This window comes from Medicago sativa, chromosome 2 (genome assembly GCF_051527215.1).
Source record: "Medicago sativa cultivar Bolivia chromosome 2, Bolivia_mono, whole genome shotgun sequence".
Taxonomy (NCBI): domain Eukaryota; kingdom Viridiplantae; phylum Streptophyta; class Magnoliopsida; order Fabales; family Fabaceae; genus Medicago; species Medicago sativa.
Genome location: NC_140750.1, coordinates 80,027,306 through 80,045,577, shown reverse-complemented (window position 1 = coordinate 80,045,577; position 18,272 = coordinate 80,027,306). Strand labels below are relative to the sequence as shown.

Here is an 18,272-nt window from a genome sequence, read left to right as displayed (position 1 = left end):
GATACTGTAGAATTTTATACTGAATAATATAGTCTTGCTTGAAATCTTGTTCTGTACATATGATAATGTCAAGACAATGTAGCAACGCATTTGCCAACATGAAGTACCTGAAAGACCAACTGCAGTTTATGGTATGGAACAAAGCAACATTTCTACAAGTAAAATGTGGCGGTAATCAAAGAATTCAAACATTTGTGGATTATGACGAAAAATAAAACGTGTTGATTATTGTCAGATTGGGAAGTTACGTGATATCAATGAGAATCGTGGCTGCAATTGAACAATAGCGAATATGCCAAGAAACATTGCCAAAAATTGATATCAAACCCCATCAGTTCCATATTTGGTTCAAAATCTAATTAAAAGAAAGTGGGTTTATGAAGAACGGCACACGCGGTAAAAAAAAATGTTGACCTTGGCTCTTCCCAGCTAGAGTTGCTTCCCATTAAACAAAAGACTACATGCATGTGGTTTATAATATAGATCATATACATCATTTATTCAATGCACCTAAAAAGTAGATTTTGTTTATAATTGTGATCAGAGGGTGTACGTAAAACGGGAACTTCGTCCACGCATTGCCTTGCCTGCATGGCCATCTCTCCATAGAACATAAAATTGAGTCATTGAAGTTGTTGTCAATTGAACAAGAAATAGTTGTTGGAAATAAACATGACAGGAGAAATAACTGCTTTAATTTATGCATTTGGTCTTAAACAAATACTGAACTGCTTTAATTCATGTAATTGGTCTTATACAAATATCGAACGTTTATAACCTATTTACATAGTTTCATAATGCTAAAACTTCCAATAACTACCACAATACAATAATTAATTAAAAAATTTACAACATTTACTAAAATAATTAAATTTTTGTTTAGGATTGTTGTCATCTTCTTCGCCAAGTTTCTCCTTTGAATTCATTGAAGTGGTCGGTCATTTCCTTGCATTCTTCGAGTTTAAACTTCTTAACGATTTCTTTTGCATATTTTTCTTGACAAGTTAAAACTTCATCTTGCTGTTTTGATTTGTCGTCTCAAATTCGTTCATCATTTCCAACTTAAATTCATCAATCAAGGTTGCATTATTTCCAATGACCAACCTAAAGAGAGACATCAAGAATATCAACCTCATTGTGCTTGATACAGAGAGCAAACTCATATAGACTTTTTGCAAACCCCAAAATCATCAAATGATTATCAATTCTCTATATCAGGCTCTTGGACCCTACTTCATACCATAGAGAGCCTTCTTGGGGAGATAAACCTTGTCTTCTTCCCCTTTCTTCACAAAGCCTTCAGGTTGCTCAACATAGTTTTCTTCTTGCAAGAAACCATTTAAAAATGTTGATTTAACATCCAGCTAGTATACTTTCAAAACCTTTTGGGCTGCAACCAGAAGTAGCAACTTGATGGTGTCTAGCTTGGCCACTGGCGCAAATATATCTAAGTAGTCCACTAAAAAAATTCGATTATAACCTTTAACCGCTAGTCTTGCCTTGAACTTGTTGATGGAGCCATCAACATTGAAGTGTTTTTAAAAACCACTTGATGCCAATGACATTCATATCTTGATGTTTGTCAACAAGTTGTTGTGTATTAATTTTTTCAATCATGTGCAACTACTCATTCGTTGCAATTACCATCCAATTTTTTCATGTTTTGCTTCTCCAAAACCAGCAGGCTAACAAACAACAATGTTGCATCTTTGATAAACATCAAAAAAAATTCTCGTGTCCCTAACTAACGTCATCTAACATTTCATTTTTTCAATCTTCAATGCTCTCGCCAATTTTGTCCAAGACAGAAAACTGGAGTTTTGACATTTTGGAAATTGTCCCCATCTCTTTTCTGCCATCCCGCTTCCCCTCTCCACATTCCTGAAAGTGCACATCTCTGCTTACAATAATTCTACCACTTTGTAGCCGAAAAATTACATAAGCTTTTGCAACGGAGTTGTAGCCATTATGATTCTTGAAAGAGCTCTTTTATCTATTTATCTCTCTTGATCGGTGGAACATGAATAAAGCACAAAAATCCAAATATTTTAAGGAAATGAAGGGAGGGTTTGTAACCATACCAAACCTCAAATGACGTCTTATCCTTTACTGCTCTTGTAGGAAGTCTATTTTACAATTAAACCGTGCAAGATTGCTTGTCAAATAAACAACAAATAAACTGCTCTTGTAGGAGCTCTTTACTGCTCTAAGAACGATGTTCAATGTACCTTGGGAATTGCTTTTCTAAAAAAAAAAAAATTAATTGAATCATCTAAAATATAAATTTGCTGTGTATAATTTTCAGGAATTATATTTTTTATTTAAATCAAGCGAATTATATACAATTTGCAAATCAATTTTTGTAGAGAAGCATGTCAAAATCATACAATTTACAAATCAATTTTTGTAGAGAAGCATGTCAAAATCTTCTATAAGTGGCGTCAGTGATTTTATTTTTTATTTATGTCAGAATTTCTTTCCGTGAATAAACTTCGTTTTTTTTTTTTTGACAAAGTGAATAAACTTCCTTAAAAACACAAAACTTATAAAACCCTATTAGTTGGTCATTGGTCTCTTCTCATCTAACAATTTCAACTCGTTGCTTTTTTGGAAAATTACGTATTGTTGTTTTTTAAGGTTTTTGCTTCATCTACTTTCAGAATCTTATCAGAAGCTTCGTGGTTCTTTGCTAGGAATTACCTGGTATTTTTTTTTGTTCACTCTAATTTGAAATTGTAATAAATAAATTACTCGGGTTTCCAAAAATCAAGGTCTTCTGCGGTCCAATGTAAAGGATTATGTTTATTTCTTTGTTTTGTGTATTGGTTTAATATCTGATCAAGTTTACTCCCTCTGGTCACTATTATAAGCAAAAATCAACATTTTAGGTTCATTCAATTAATGATGTATTTGGTCAATAATGTAGACCAAATACATTATTAATTAAATGAATCTAAAAAGTTGATTTTTGCTTATAATAGTGACCGAATGGAGTAGATCCAACCAGTTAATATTCATAGACAAGTGGTGCCCTTTGAATCTGCATTAGGTTTACATATATGTAAGGTTTTGTCCCATTAGTATTTCTATGCACAGTACACATGGGATATTGTTTGTTATTGGAACCTATGATGTCTTTCACTATCATATTTAGGGTTTTGGGAATTAGTTGCATCATTCGTAGACATGATAACAAAACTCATACCCACAATTACCCGCCCGACCCCATAAAGATTTGACGGGGTTTCCTCCGCTTTGATTGAGTTTGGGTTTTTCCCGAATTCATAATACGGGTATGAGACGGATATTAGGGATATAGGTACCCGCCCCAAATCTATACCCAAATATGTTCCGAATGTATAAAATTATTTTTTTACCGATTGATATTTGTCATGTTATAAAATTTGCAATTAATATTTAAAGGAGCAACCAAATCATTCACTCAATGAAACATTTTTTTTTCTTCTAAGGAACTCAATGAAATGTTAAAATGAGCATGTTGCTCGACAATGCATTAAAACACTACCCTCAAGGCTAAAGAAACTTCTTTTTGATGGGGATCGGACGGGGATATCCAAACCCTTTGAGAACGGGTGTGAGATTTAATTTTTCGTTTCCGTTGAATATCAGTTGGTAACCTATAATATATGGAAGTCGGTGATGGAAATGAGAAGGTAAAACCTGTCTCCATCATGTTCCATTACCATGCCCAAATGCATTATCAATTTTTGATTTTGCTCCGTTATTTTCTCCTCATTTGGAGCATGATATCGGGAAGAATTAAATAGGAATTGACCCATTAAATTTAGCTATGGAATTGGTTGCTATTTTTAGACAATCTTTTTTTCGGTTCAATCTTAAGGGGGAATTATAATCTTTTATTTATAAATGTCAAGCTATCCTTAATCCTAATTAAACCCTAATTTTAATCTCAAAATTTCTCTCCTTTCTCCACGCAATTAATCTAAAAAATCTTTATTGAAAAAAACCTTTGCAGGGATTCGAACCCGAGTCTAAAAATCTTTATTGAATTCTCTCCTTTCTCCACGCAATTAATCTAAAAAATCTTTATTGAAAAAAACCTTTGCAGGGATTCGAACCCGAGTCTAAAAATCTTTATTGAAAATCCTTTGCAGGGATTCGAACCCGAGTCTTAATGGCTTCTTCTCAACAAGATGTGTGAAAATCCTTTGCAGGGATTCGAACCCGAGTCTTAATGGCTTCTTCTCAACAATTTCACCACTAAGTCACTGAATCTTTATTGAAAATCCTTTGCAGGGATTCGAACCCGAGTCTTAATGGCTTCTTCTCAACAATTTCACCACTAAGTCACTGACAATTTTCTTGATTTAATTTTGCTTCCATTAATTGATATCCAATATCAATCGCCCTTTTAAACAAATCATTAAATCTCTTATCTATAAATGTTAACCCGTCAAGATATCCTTAACCCTAATTAAACCCTAATTTTAATCTCAAAATTTCTTCCTTTCTCCACGCAATTAATCTAAAAAATCTTTATTGAAAAAAGCTTTTGCAGGGATTCGAAATCGTAACCTACTGACAATTTTCTCTTACTTATCTTACTTACTAAAGCTTGTCAGATCAAGCTAACCCTAACCCTAACCCTAAAGCTAGCATTTTTCCGCTCATTCTAAAACATTTATGTCGACGTTTGACCTCCTCACCTTTAATACACGCCATAAAGTCATTTCATTATAGTTGTAGTAACTGTCATTTATAACACGATTGAATATTATTTTAATTTTTGAAATTAATAACACACGATTGTTGTATTAATTGTCATCCCAAATTAGACCCGTGAATTACGTACAAAATTGTATAATGAAAATAAAATAAGACACAATCAATTGTATATTGATTAGCATTAAAACCACACGGTTGAAATTTTTTTAAAAAAAACAAAAGAGGCCACACAGTTGCATATTAAAAAAACATCACCTTTTGCATATTAAAAGAAAACCACACGGTTTGCATAATGGAGATTGTATAACGGAAATAAAATAAGACACAATCAATTGTATATTGATTAGCATTAAAACCACACGGTTGAAAATTTCTTTTAAAAACAAAAGAGGCCACACGGTTGCATAAAAAAACAGCACCTTTTGCATATTAAAAGAAAACCACACGGTTTGCATAATGGAAATAAAATAACACCCAATCAATTGTACATTAACTAACATTATTGTATAATGGAAATAAAATAACACACAATCAATTGTATATTAACTAGCATTAAAACCACATGTTTGAAAATTTCTTTAAAAAAAAAAGGAGGTCACACGGTTGCATATAAAAAAAATAGACCCTTTTGCATATTAAAAGAAAACCACACGGTTTGCATAATGGAAATAAAATAACACCCAATCAATTGTACATCAACTAGCATTAAAACCACACGGTTGAAATTTACTTTAAAAAATATTTTGAGTTGCATTATAACCCTTTTTCATTTGAAATTAATCATATTGATTTGTCACTACCAAAAAAAATCATATTGATTTGCAGTAGCTAAAATTGGAAGTTACAATTAATTAAAAATTAATTCTATTTTAATTGTTGCATTAAATTTAATGGACCAACTACTAATTGACATGAATTCCGAGATATTATGATATGCAAGTATTTTTTCATAATTTTTAAAGTTAAAAATAATTATACCTCCATTTATAACACAATTTTCGTTTTTTCGAAAGGAGCACAAATTAAATAGAATTAGGGTCTAACTCAACGTATTTAAGCATAACGTAATTCTTGAGAAATTTTGCAACGTACCTAATTTTTAATTCATTTATCGTACGAAATAATTCTCTCACCATAAGAAATATTTTGAGTTGCACTATAACACTTTTTCATTTGTAATTTTTGGCTACCGAGTTACAGGTTTGACATTTACTGTCATTGAGATAAAAATCTTTATGTAATCATATTAATAAGTCAACATCTTTTTATGCATTTAAAATGAACTTTATACATTAATACTGCAATCATTTGACCCTCCCTTTCAGCAACTCAAATTAATCATATTGATTTGTTGTAGCTAAAATTGGAAGTTACAATTAATCAAAAATTAATTGTATTTTAATTGTGGAATTAAATTTAATGGACCAACTACTAATTGACATGAATTCCGAGATATTTTGAGAGCAGTTATTTTTTCATAATGTTTAACGTTAAAAGTAATTATACCACCATTTATAACACAATTTTCGTTTTTTCCGAAAGGAACACAAATTAAATAGAAATACTATTTAACTCAACGTATTTAAGCATAACATAATTGTTGAGTGTAACAGCCCGATTTTTCGATTAGATTTATTTTTATTATTCTTAATTGTGTTATATGTGCTCTTGTGTGATTATTTGCCTCTGTGTGTATTTTTGGTTGGGAATTGTAGAATTCGGTGCTAGAAGGGTATTTTAGTCATTTTGAACTTATGGGCATTTTGGTCATTTTGAGAGCAGGGGTAATTTTATAATTTTTGATTGAGGTTATTTTTAGTGCCTAGTGAGCGTTCTTATTTTACTAAGTGTTGGAGAGTGAGATAATTATTTAATTTACCGTTAAGTGACCGTTAGTGTTATATTTTACCGTTAAGTGAGTAATAACATTTTTGAGGTTAGAATAGAAATGGGTTAGGCCCATTAAGGTTTGTGAGATAAGCTCAATTAAGTGAGCCTATCCTTTATATCTAATCCTAGCAAACATGCTTACCCTAATTGCCAAACCCTAATCCTAATTTTTTGGCTCCAAATCGTTCTAGCCGTTGGATGAATCTATATTGATCTCCACACATTCCATATGTTCTCAATCAACATTTTCTTTCAATATTCTCCTCCACTTTCCCACGGCAGACTTCCCAACTTCTGTAGGTTTCCCATCCCATGTATTGCTACTATTTTCAAACAAAAAACTGATACACGTTTTTTAGGCTTCCTTTTCTAAATTTTTTTTTTTCTTCTTCTTCGTGTTCCAACCTTTCTCTTTCTTATGATCTTCTCCATAACTCTTTCTTATGGAGCTTTTTCACCCTTACCATCTGTTACAACCATTCATTCTTCTGATTCCTCTCTCTCCTTCGCGCCAACCACCTCCTCTCCCCCGCCCGCCGCTTCTCCAAACAAGAACTCGCTGATGAAGCTCTCTTCTACGGTATTGACAATCACCTCCGCAATGCTACTTCTCCACCTCCGTTCTCCGGCATCGACGCTTCCATCGTCGTCTCCGTCCGTCCTGCATTGGAAGGATAATCTTCTACTTTCACAGTCGCGGAGAATGGTTCCGTTTGGATTGCTATCGGCGGTCAACACTCCAGCTACGACTGGAATCTAATCCATTCCGTAACCGTTCGTACTCATCTCGATGAGATCAATTCAATTTGCAGAGTCTGGCTAGAGATTGCCGCCGCCGGAACTGAATCTGTTGCTGGTAATTATTTTAAATTACACAGAGAAAAATGTTGTTTTGTTTATGATTTGTTTCTTTATTGAAACTCATTTGAATCTATGCTCATTTGGTGCTTTGCATTCAAACTGTTTGATTATATGCTCATTGATTATGTGCTTAAAGTAAACATGTGATAGATGCAAACTTAAAGTAAAGGAAATCTTGAAAAAAAATTGACGGTCTCTAATATCATTTATTTACATTCTTTAAATTAAAAATATATACAATTTACATTCTTTAAATTAAAAATATATACATTATGCTGTCAGTTGTTATTATCTGAAGTTGAACAAAACCAATTGTTCTTTGTATGTGATTTGTGTTGATTAATGAATGACATGGGTATTTACAGCTGAGACAGATACATAACAGGGGAAGGTGACAGTTTCGGGGAATGTGAATCAGTTTCTTATATGGTAGTGTTTGTGAATCAATTTTTCTTCTTACTTTTGCCTCCACCACCTGCTTGATATAATCCTTTTATGAACTTTAACCTATAATTTGATTTTTCTATCAAATATTTGAAACTCATTTCTAGAGTAATATGGAAATAGTCTTTGGAGGTATTTTAGATACATCAGATGAGTTAATTCATGTTTTTGGAATTTCTAACTAGGATTGTTTTCTTTCTGTCATGTGGTGGTCGTATATACATTTGTTATTATACACTATCCTAAATTACTCTATCCACTAATGCTGCTAATTTGGTTTGTGCAGTTAAAGAGTTTGTTTTAGTTTTGACACATTTTTCACTGCGGATGTTCGTAGATTTGGTGACGGAGCATTTTCATTGGGAATTTAAGGAGACCAATTGATGAAGTCATTCCAAAGTTGGAGAAGAAACTCTCTGATGCAGCAGATGGAGAAGTTGTTTTATGGTTCATGGAAGAACAAAAAGATGGCATTACCAAACAGGTACTCTCTGCCGCGATTTTGAGATCTTAGTCATTTTATTTTCTTGCTAATATTTATTGTTAGAACATTTTCAATCCAACAAAGTTAAGAACAATACTTCACTCCAATAGGATAAAGTTAACAAATATTAGCAATCCTTTTGGCTATCTAAGTGCAATTGCATTAGTTGTTACTACTTTTGGAACAGTTGCTTTGATGAGTGGATTCTTCCTTAAACCTGATGCTACATTTGATGATTATCTTGCTAACGTTGTGCCTCTACTTGGTGGTTTCTTATCTATTCTTGGAGTTTCTGAGGTAAGTTATATGTTCAGTTTTCCACCAAACTTTAAATTTTATCCTAGACTATGAAGCATTAAAACAGCCGGGGTTTGTAAGTTTAAATTGTTTTGTGGCTGTATTATTTTCATTGTTCAGATAGCCACGCGGGTAACAGCCGCTTGATACGGTGTTAAACTCATCCCTTTGTTCCTGGTGCCGTCTAATTGGACTTGGTGCTTAGTAGTAATGAATAATTATGAATCTCTCCTCCCAAACAAGAAAGCTCTGCTCGATATTCCTGTAGCGCGTACTGCAAGTGCGTATTTGACTTCATTAGTTCTTGCTGTTACTGCATTTGTGGCTGATGGAAGCTTTAATGGCGGCGACAATGCATTGTGAGTTTTTTACGTTGTACCTTCTTCTGATGCACTTCACTTTTCTGATACATACTTCTATAGTAAAAAAGAATGGGAAATGAAACTACACTAAACTTGAATAATTAGTCAATGAATATCGTATACTAAGACCACAATCTTATGGCTTCTTCAATTGAACCAAAAAGAAGACCACAATCACCGATGTTGGTTCCATACAAATTTTCATGTAACAATATTGAGATTATATATAAATTACATAAGATATTTGTAGAAGAACAAGCTTATTCTTCTTACAATCAATCAAATAAACTGCTCAATGAAAGCTTTGTCTTTTTTATTAAGAAGTCTTTGCTTAATCTTTCCTCTATAAAAAAAATTTAGTTTACTCTGTGAATCGAGCCCTATTTTATATGTTTTGAATTTTTATTCTTATTGTTTTCAACACTATATTTAGTGATAATAACAACTATATAGGATTATCTTGGTGCTAGAGCATGAGTGTGATGTTTTTGAAATTGACTTGGTGCTTGAGAATGTGTGAGATGATTTTGAGATTGATGGTGCTTGGTGCTACTTTGCATTTGTAGCGATATTGCCAACCAATAGGCTGGAACTCTCCTTTTGTATGATTTATTTTAAGCCACTTTTTGAACCTATATTTAATTTATTTCAAACCCTTAATTCCACTTGGTCTTGCCATGTAATCTTCCTTTTCCCTACCCTACTTGATCCTTCTCCAATATTTCTGCAAACTGAAAGCTTGGTATCATTGTGCAGCTCTTCATTCACAACTCTATTTGCATTCTTCTTTTGTTCTTCAATCCACATGGACTGATTATCTCCCTCCAATTCCTCCGCTTCTCTCGAATTCTGCTATCAGATACAAGTATTCTTTGTAAAAGTTGTCAGTCCATCACGAGTGTTGGAAGAATATGTCAATGAATTATATTCTCCATGCCTTTCATGTTGTCACTTTTGTGCAAAAGCTGTCAGATGTGGAAAACTAGGATTCATTTTACATAGCTTTTCTCAGCTAATTATTCTATTTCAGCTACATAACTTTCTTCTAAATTTTTCTTTGTTATAAAGGGTATTATATTATGAAAAAATATTTATTTTTTATTTGGTTATCTGAATATTATTTTGACTCCCCAAGTTTTCCTTTCATAATCAGTTGATTGTTCTATATTTTGGTTCATCCAATTGTAGGTTGCAGTGTCATGACAGACAAATGCTTTATCATGATGGTTATGAAGAAAACAAAAATTCAATAATTTTGTTGATGAGTACTTATCTGTTAATGGAATATGTTTTCATAGTGATTCAAATATTGATTTAACTTAGCATTACATATCTTAACCACATTTCAAATTTGTGCTAACTGCTACATAATTTTTACCACTTCAGTCAAGGGGTCATATAGATACTAGCTGCAAGTGAACTTTTGTTAACTACATTTCTCTTAACTGGGGATGGTATTAAGTTTCTTTATTCTAATAATGAAAAAAATTGTTAGGCTTCTTTGTTGACAACCGACAAGTACAAGGGGTAATTTGCAGCGGAAAAATGTTTCATGCTTTGTTACATGTTCAATGTGTGACAAGTAGGAAAAATATTAATGTCATCTGTTCTTTGGCTGCCAATATGCAGATGAAGTATGGTGAGCGGCTGGTCTTTGCCAAAATATGCAGAAGGCGCTGTTATTTTATTTTATTTTATTTTAAGTTTTCTTGCCTATTATGCAGGGACTGAATGTCCAAATTGCATACTCCATTTATTATACCAAATGGAGAGGATCTTTACTCATAATTTTGACCCTTTTGAGTTTTCCCAGTTACCAATGTGCAAGAATGATGAACAATTGTTATTAAATTTTTACAAATTAGTGTACATTATTTATTTCCAAAAATATTATGAGTTGTACCAGTACTTATATGTATAACATGTCACTGAAAATTCAAACAGCAGAAGGAGGTTCTAAGTTTAATAGTCAATATGTGTGTTTAAGGTTGTTGAGATAGTCTTAACGGCATTAAAGGTATATCTAACAGAGAACATTTTCAAAGCATGTTTTGTTTTGAATGTCTGTTTTAGGAATTCAATACAACAAAATGCCAATGTGTACTATTAGAGAATGTTTTGAGATAGTCTTAACGGCAAGGAGCGTAAGAATTATGATATATGTTTCAAGACCCATCCTGCATGTAATCTCATCATTGTTGCCTTCTCAATTGGTTTTGTTCAATGTTCAAAGTCTTTGTTTTGTGACTACACATTTCTTTTATTTCCCATTTTTATGGAAACTTGGAAAACTTGGTTCATTAAATTTAATTACTATTGAATTTAAAGTTATGACAGTTGAATATTAAGTTAGAACTATACAATGTAATTTTGCTTTTCCCTACTACATTTACATTGTATATGACCCGTGCGGCAGCACGGGTGAAAAGTCTAGTATAAACTAATGTTAGTAAAGAGTTAGGGTTTTTCACCAACATTTTTCATTTGAGAAGAGAAGAGATAGAGATAGAGAAGAGATAAGAAGTGAAGAGGAAGGCTAGAGCTAGAAGAGGGATTCATCATCTAGGAGCTAAATTGAAGCTTGGGTTAGAGATTCTTGATGCTAGAGGTAAGAGGGTTAGATTTCAACCATAATTCATAACTTTTCATTTCTACCCATTTTGTGAAATTGATGAATTAAATCTAATTGTTGTAAATTCGTGCATGATTGTTGTTGTTATGTTTGAGAACATGATTTATATGATAATTGTATGTTTGTATGTGAATTAACATGTTTAAATGCATAGTTGTTGGTGCTTTGTGTTCTTGAGCAAGTTTGATGAGAATTGAAGTTGTGGTGTTGAATTGTGCATGAATTTGTGTTCATTAGTTGTTGTTATTGATTTGGAACATGTTGTTGTTGAATAGGTGCTTTGGGTACCAAGATTGATGAATTGATGAAGAGATTTTGATGTTGTTAATTATGCCATGAGTGTTCCATTTAATGAAGTTGTTGTTTTAAGAGTTTGATGAAAATGGGTTATTCATGGTGGATTGTGATTCTTGATAAATTAAGGTGAAATGTTAGTGTTGTTGTGTTGGTATAAGTTTAATGAAATTTTGTTTTTAGTTATAAGATTTGGTTGTGAAAAGTTTTGGGAAGAAACTTAGGTTTTTATATGAAGAGCTAGTTAAGTGATTTTGGAATGAGAAATGATGTTTCAAGTTTTTTTAAGTGGTGGTTATAAGGGGTTTAATAATGGGTTAAGTTTTGGAAATGATTGGGAAGTATTGGAGTGGGATTATGTGACTTAAAAGCAATTATTTGAGAAAATTTGTATTTGAAAGTTGATTTCTGCATAAACTGTTGCTGTCATAATCATGAAGCGATTTCGCGAATCATGAGGCGATTTTGACAGCAACATCAAATTTTTCTGCACAGTCTGATGCTGTCAAAATCATGAAGCGATCTTACGGATCATGAAGCGATTTTAACAGCCCAGAAACCTCAAAAATGCATTTGTCTTCAATCCAATCGTTTCTAAATTTATTCCTAAGTGTAGGGACTTCTCTCTAATCATCTAGGGGTACTTTTATGAAAGAAAAACTTTGTTTTAAGGGTTCTTGTGTTACTCGACATTAAATGAAGTAATTATGAGATGCACTTGGTGAATTTTATGATTCTATTGTATTTGGCCGGTGAAATGCCAAGGTATCCTCTACTACACTCATATGTGGCCTAGATGTATGCTTAGTTGAGGCATTGGAACTTGTTTACTTGGTCTTAGTTAGATGACTCAATTATTTTCAATGTTGTGATTTTTGGAGACGAACTTGGTAGAAAATGGTTTTTGAGAGCCAATTGCTTATGAACCCTTTATGAATAGATTAATATGATTAAGAGATGATGTATGAATGGTTGTTGAGTGATGAATATGATGTTTGTGATCATATGTTATATTTGTTCCTTTAATTAGATTGTAAGGAATTATGTGGAAATGTGGCAGCTATATGTTGATTGAATTGTGGAAGTTGTTGGTGATTGTATATATGTCAAGTGGTGGTGAATTGTTGTCGATGCATATATACTAATTGAATGGTGATGAACATGTTTATGTTATGTTGTTTGTTGAACATGTTAAATGTTGATTGTTGATGGTGAATTCATACATGCTAATATTGATGGTGATCTTGTTGGTGAACGCATGTATGCAAAATGATGGTGATGGTGAGGTGATTATTGTTTGTGAACATATGCATTGAGTCGAGTCATATGTTCATGCATTCATGACTGATGGTGGTGGATTTTATATCCAATTGAGGTGATTACGATGTTTTTGTTGCATCGAAGGTGACGACCTTGAGGTGATTTGGTACCGCATGCATCTAGAAGAGTCTAGAACATTGCATGCATTTGAATAATTGATGAGTTGTATCATAATTGAATATGTGACTTGGTGAATTTGTGCATTGGTGGATTTTGATGAATGTTGTGATTGTGTGGATTAGTGTATATGTACATTTGTGAATTTTGTTGATGATTGTGATTAATCGAATTATGCTCTAATTGCATGTCTTACTTGTTTGTGCTTATACACTTGGTGGACCTATTAGATGATAATTAATTTGATAATAATGATGAGGTGAGAAATGTATATGTATATACATAAGATGTGATGGTTTCTTTGATAATGATGATTGCTTGCTTATAACTTTGAAATGATGAATTGTACTTGTCAAGTTAAGTATGCTAAGGGAAGGATAGGGTGAGTAATCCTTCATTGATTGATAATTGATGAACTTATGTCGATGATTTGTTTAGAGATTGGATATACTTGTTATGCCATGTTAATAATGTGATAGCCTGAAATGTAAGTGAAGGGGGATAATAATCATGTGATGCTAGTATTCTAGGAGGGATGGTTTGTATATGTGATATGTATGATTCCTTGAATGCTATGTTTTCATATGGATTATGATGATGTAATGCTAACCCTCAGTGGTTTACCACTTGCCTTTCCGTATGGACGGGTAGATGGAATGCAGGATGCTTAGACTATATGCTTGATGTTGTCGAGGAGCGGAGTTCCTCTTTTTATGTGCAAGTGTCTAGATTAGGGCTCTGATCTAGGGTAGTAATTGCATGTTAGATTTTGTTTTGACTATGAAGTTTGGAGTTGAGATATTATATGTATCTGAGATCGGAGGATGTATTTTCTTATCTTGAGATTTGATGTTGTTTATGGATTATATATATATATATATATATATATATATATATATATATATATATATATATATATATATATATATGTGTGTGTGTGTTCCGCTGCTACGAGATGTAACATGATAATTATGCATGTATGTTTTGATTTGATGACGTATCATCTATTTCTAGAATATATTTGTATATTCGCGCGTTTTACCGCTTATTAGAAGTAGGGTGTTGCATTGAGAAATTTTCCAACGTACCTAATTTTTCATTCATTTATCGTATGAAATAATTTTCTCACGATAAGAAATATTTTAATTTGCACTACACCACTTTTTCATTTGTAGTTTTAGGCTATGGAATTACAGGTTTGACATTTACTGTCATGGAAATAAAAATCTTTAATTAATCATATTAATGAGTCCGTATCTTTTTATTCGTTTTAAATAAATATTGCACATTAAAGCTGCAATCATTTAACCATCGCTTTCAGCAACTCAAATTAATCATATTGATTTGCTTTAGCTAAAACTAGAAGTTACAATTAATAAAAAATTAATTCTATTTTAATTGTGGAATTAAATTTAATGTAACAAATACTTATTCACATGAATTCTGAAAGATTTTAAGAGCAAGTAATTTTTGCCATCGCCTATCTTCTGTCATGGTCAATTGTACGTGGCTTTGTCAAGGGTTACTTCAAGAGAAGGTTTGAAGATATTAATATCTGATGATGATGATGGTGAAGACACTGATGTAACTTCTAATGTAGTTTATCACGAAGTTTTTCGCAATGTATCATAAATTGTGTACTTGGAAGGATTGACCGAAATTAAACTTCTTCATTGTTATGCCTGACAATTTTCCCTAGGTTGTGTACTTTCTATTATTTAAGAGAATTAAAGTTCTTCTATTCCTATGATTCATAGTTTGGAATGTATCATAAATTTTGTACTCTCTATGTTTTACGACTTATTGTTATAATTATTATGACTTATTCTGTTATGGTATAATATTGGCTTAGGTAACATTGTGAGTTTCTACATGAAAATAAGACCCGTGCGTCAGCACAGGTCATGGTTCTAGTAAATCTTAACCCGTCTCGCAAAATTAAACCTAATTTTAACCTAATTCTCTCGCCTAATATCCCTCCACACTTTTGCATTTAATGTTTATCTACAGTCAAATTATGTTTCTAATTTCATGCGAAAATTAAGTCCTATTTTTTCTCTTACTTATAAATCTTAATCCGTCTCGCAGAATTAAACCTAATTTTAACCTAATGCTCTCGCCTAATTTCCCTCCACACTTTTGCATTTAATGTCAAATATTTACTTTCTAAAAATATTATGTTATGTTACAATACCAAGGACGATGTTATGGAAATATTATGTTATGGTACAGTATTAACGTATATGCTTCTTAATATTTTGACTTTCAACTAAACTATTTTGTTACCTATTACCGTCAAATATTACCTTCGATATGACCCGTGCGTTAGCACGGGTCAGTGGTCTAGTTTTATTTTAGTTCAAATATTTTAGGATGAGATCATTTACAACGAGAGAGACAGAATTATTCATTGGTGGGCATTGACGCATAAATTTTGTACATAACTGATTTGTTTGTTATATAACCCTGTCCTTTTAAAAAAAAACACTTTTTCCTTTGCTCACAAGAAGAAAAAAAATATAACCTTGTCCTTTAATTTTAAAAAAAATCGTGCCCGTAAGTTGAAGCGGACGTTGTAATATGTGTAAGTGTCAGAATTTGTTCGAACCTTAAATTTCTCATTTATTGACGTTAAAGGTGACTTGACCAAACAAAAGTTAATAATAATAATAACAACAATAGTAATGATAATCCTCAATAAATAATAATAATAATAATAATAATAATAATAAAAACAACTATGTCACCTTTGTCCATGACTTGATTTGTTATCAATTAAAACCATTAAGATATTTTAAATAAAATATTGAAATTCTTTTTAAAAAAAGTAAAATATTGAAATATTTTTTATTTTTAAAAAGTTTTAGTCAAGGTTTAAAAAATAGTAAAAAATATTTATTTAAAGATATATTTGATTTGAATGTTTTAATTAAGATATTGATTATATATTTGATTTGATTGGTAAAATATTGAAATAATTTTTATTTTTAAAAAGTTTTAGTCAATGTTTAAAATAGTAAAAAATATTTAATTAAAGATATATTTAATTTGAATGTTTTAATTAAGATATTTTTAGTAAAATATTAAAATATTTGTTACTTTTAAGAGATTTTAGTCAATGTTTAAAAAGTTGTAAAATATTTTTTTATTAATGGTATATTTTTTAATTAATGATATATTTGATTTGAATGTTTTTTTAGAGAATTTGATTTGAATGTTGTAATTTAGATATTTTAAGTAAATATTATTATTTTACTTAAAATCAAATATTATTTTAAGAAATAATTTTTATTTTTAAAAAGTTTTAGTCAAGGTTTAAAAAGAATTATAAAAGAAATTAATTAAAGATATATATTTGATTTGAATGTTTTAATTAAAATATTTTTAGTAAAATATTAAAGTATTTGTTATTTTTAAAAGATTTTAGTCAAGGTTTAAAAAGTTGTAAAATATTTTTTATTTACCCCATTTAGTGATAATATGTTGGTGATTTTTTGAAAACGCGAGCTTTAAAATTATATCAAATATTGTTTATTATACCTTAAAAGACAAGTTTTTTTTTTAAAAAATAAAAATAACAAATCTTATTTCTTAAAAAAAATCGAATATATTTTATCACTATAAATAAAAGTTTACGGCATTGGCGAGCAAGGGAGAAAAATAGAGAAAATAGTTTGCAAAATTGTATCTAATTTATTTGTTCGTTAAGTTGTTACTTTGTTTCTCTTGTTCTCAGATGTCGAAAAATAAGATGACGACGACTTATGTGTGGCTTCAAACTTCTGATGGTTCAATTCAACAAGTGGAACAAGATATTGTAATGTTTTGCCCATTTATACGTGAAGAAGTATTGCAAAAAGGCACAGGATCTTCCAAGAATTGTGCAATATGTCTTCCTCAAGAGGTCAGTTCTTCAATGTGGAGCTTAATTCTTAATTATTGTCGATTTCGTCTAGCATCAGGCCGCTCAAACAAGGAACAAAAGTCGTATGATGATAATTTCGTCAAGATAGACACAAAAATGCTATGTGAGTTGGCATGTGCTGCAAATAGCCTTCGATTACAACCAGTGATTGATCTCACATGTCGTGCACTAGCTCGAATAATTGGAAAAAGATCACCGGAGGAAATTCGTGACATGTTTCATGTGTCTGATGATCTTACAGAAGAAGAGAAATTAGAGCCCATTAGAAACGTCACTAACGATCCAAGTATCAGGCTTTTGAACCGATTGTATGCCAAGAAGAAAAAAGAACTACTTGAAGAGCCTGGAAGGATAAAGATGAATGTTGAGGTTGAAGAAGATGAACGTTCTCTTGATGACCTTTTGTCTTTTATTAATGGAGATTCGAAGGAGATTGAAACTACTGCTAAGAATAAAAAGAAGAAGAAAAAATGCCAACATAAGAAGAATGTGAAGGCCAACGGTCATAACAACATCAAACAGCAAAGTTCGGAAGTAGATAAACCGTGTGAGACCTCAAATTTACACAATGATTCTATGGTTCAATTTATTGATGATCATGATGATTTTGATGAAGATGATGGGATTGATCCTGCTTTAAAAGCAAAAATTAATAGGGAAGTAGAAGAATTTGCCCGAAGATTAAATACTCCCCGGGAAGAGAGGATAAAAGACTTTTCTTCATCAGCGCAAGAAAGGAAACTGGCTTGAACATTTTGACATGGAAGTTCTTTGCGTGTCACTTGTTTTTTTTTTTTTTTTTTTTTTAATGTGAGGGTCATTTTAATGAGGAACCTAGCTTGTTAAGGGTTCAAAATAAAGCTTGTATTTCGTCAATTTTTTCGTTTTTGTATTTGGATGTTGTGAAATTTTTATTTTCTTTAACAAGTGTATTGGCAT

At 31.6% G+C, this 18,272-nt stretch overlaps 1 long non-coding RNA gene and 1 pseudogene across 3 annotated transcripts; both read left to right on the top strand.

Annotated features, from left to right (window-relative positions):
* Positions 1-6,717: 6,717 nt before the first annotated feature.
* Positions 6,718-9,795, top strand: LOC146951255 (uncharacterized). Of its 3 annotated transcripts, none has more exons than XR_015027847.1 (4): positions 6,718-7,453; positions 8,189-8,386; positions 8,553-8,683; positions 8,804-9,795. It is a non-coding gene; the product is annotated as an uncharacterized LOC146951255 (long non-coding RNA). The 3 variants fall into 3 exon arrangements; XR_015027845.1 differs by having other exon boundaries at positions 6,724-7,453; positions 8,574-8,683; XR_015027846.1 differs by having other exon boundaries at positions 6,725-7,453; positions 8,240-8,386; positions 8,574-8,683.
* A 7,343-nt stretch (positions 9,796-17,138) lies between these two features.
* LOC146951254 (SKP1-like protein 21 pseudogene) lies at positions 17,139-18,241 on the top strand (annotated as a pseudogene).
* The last annotated feature ends 31 nt before the right edge of the window (positions 18,242-18,272 follow it).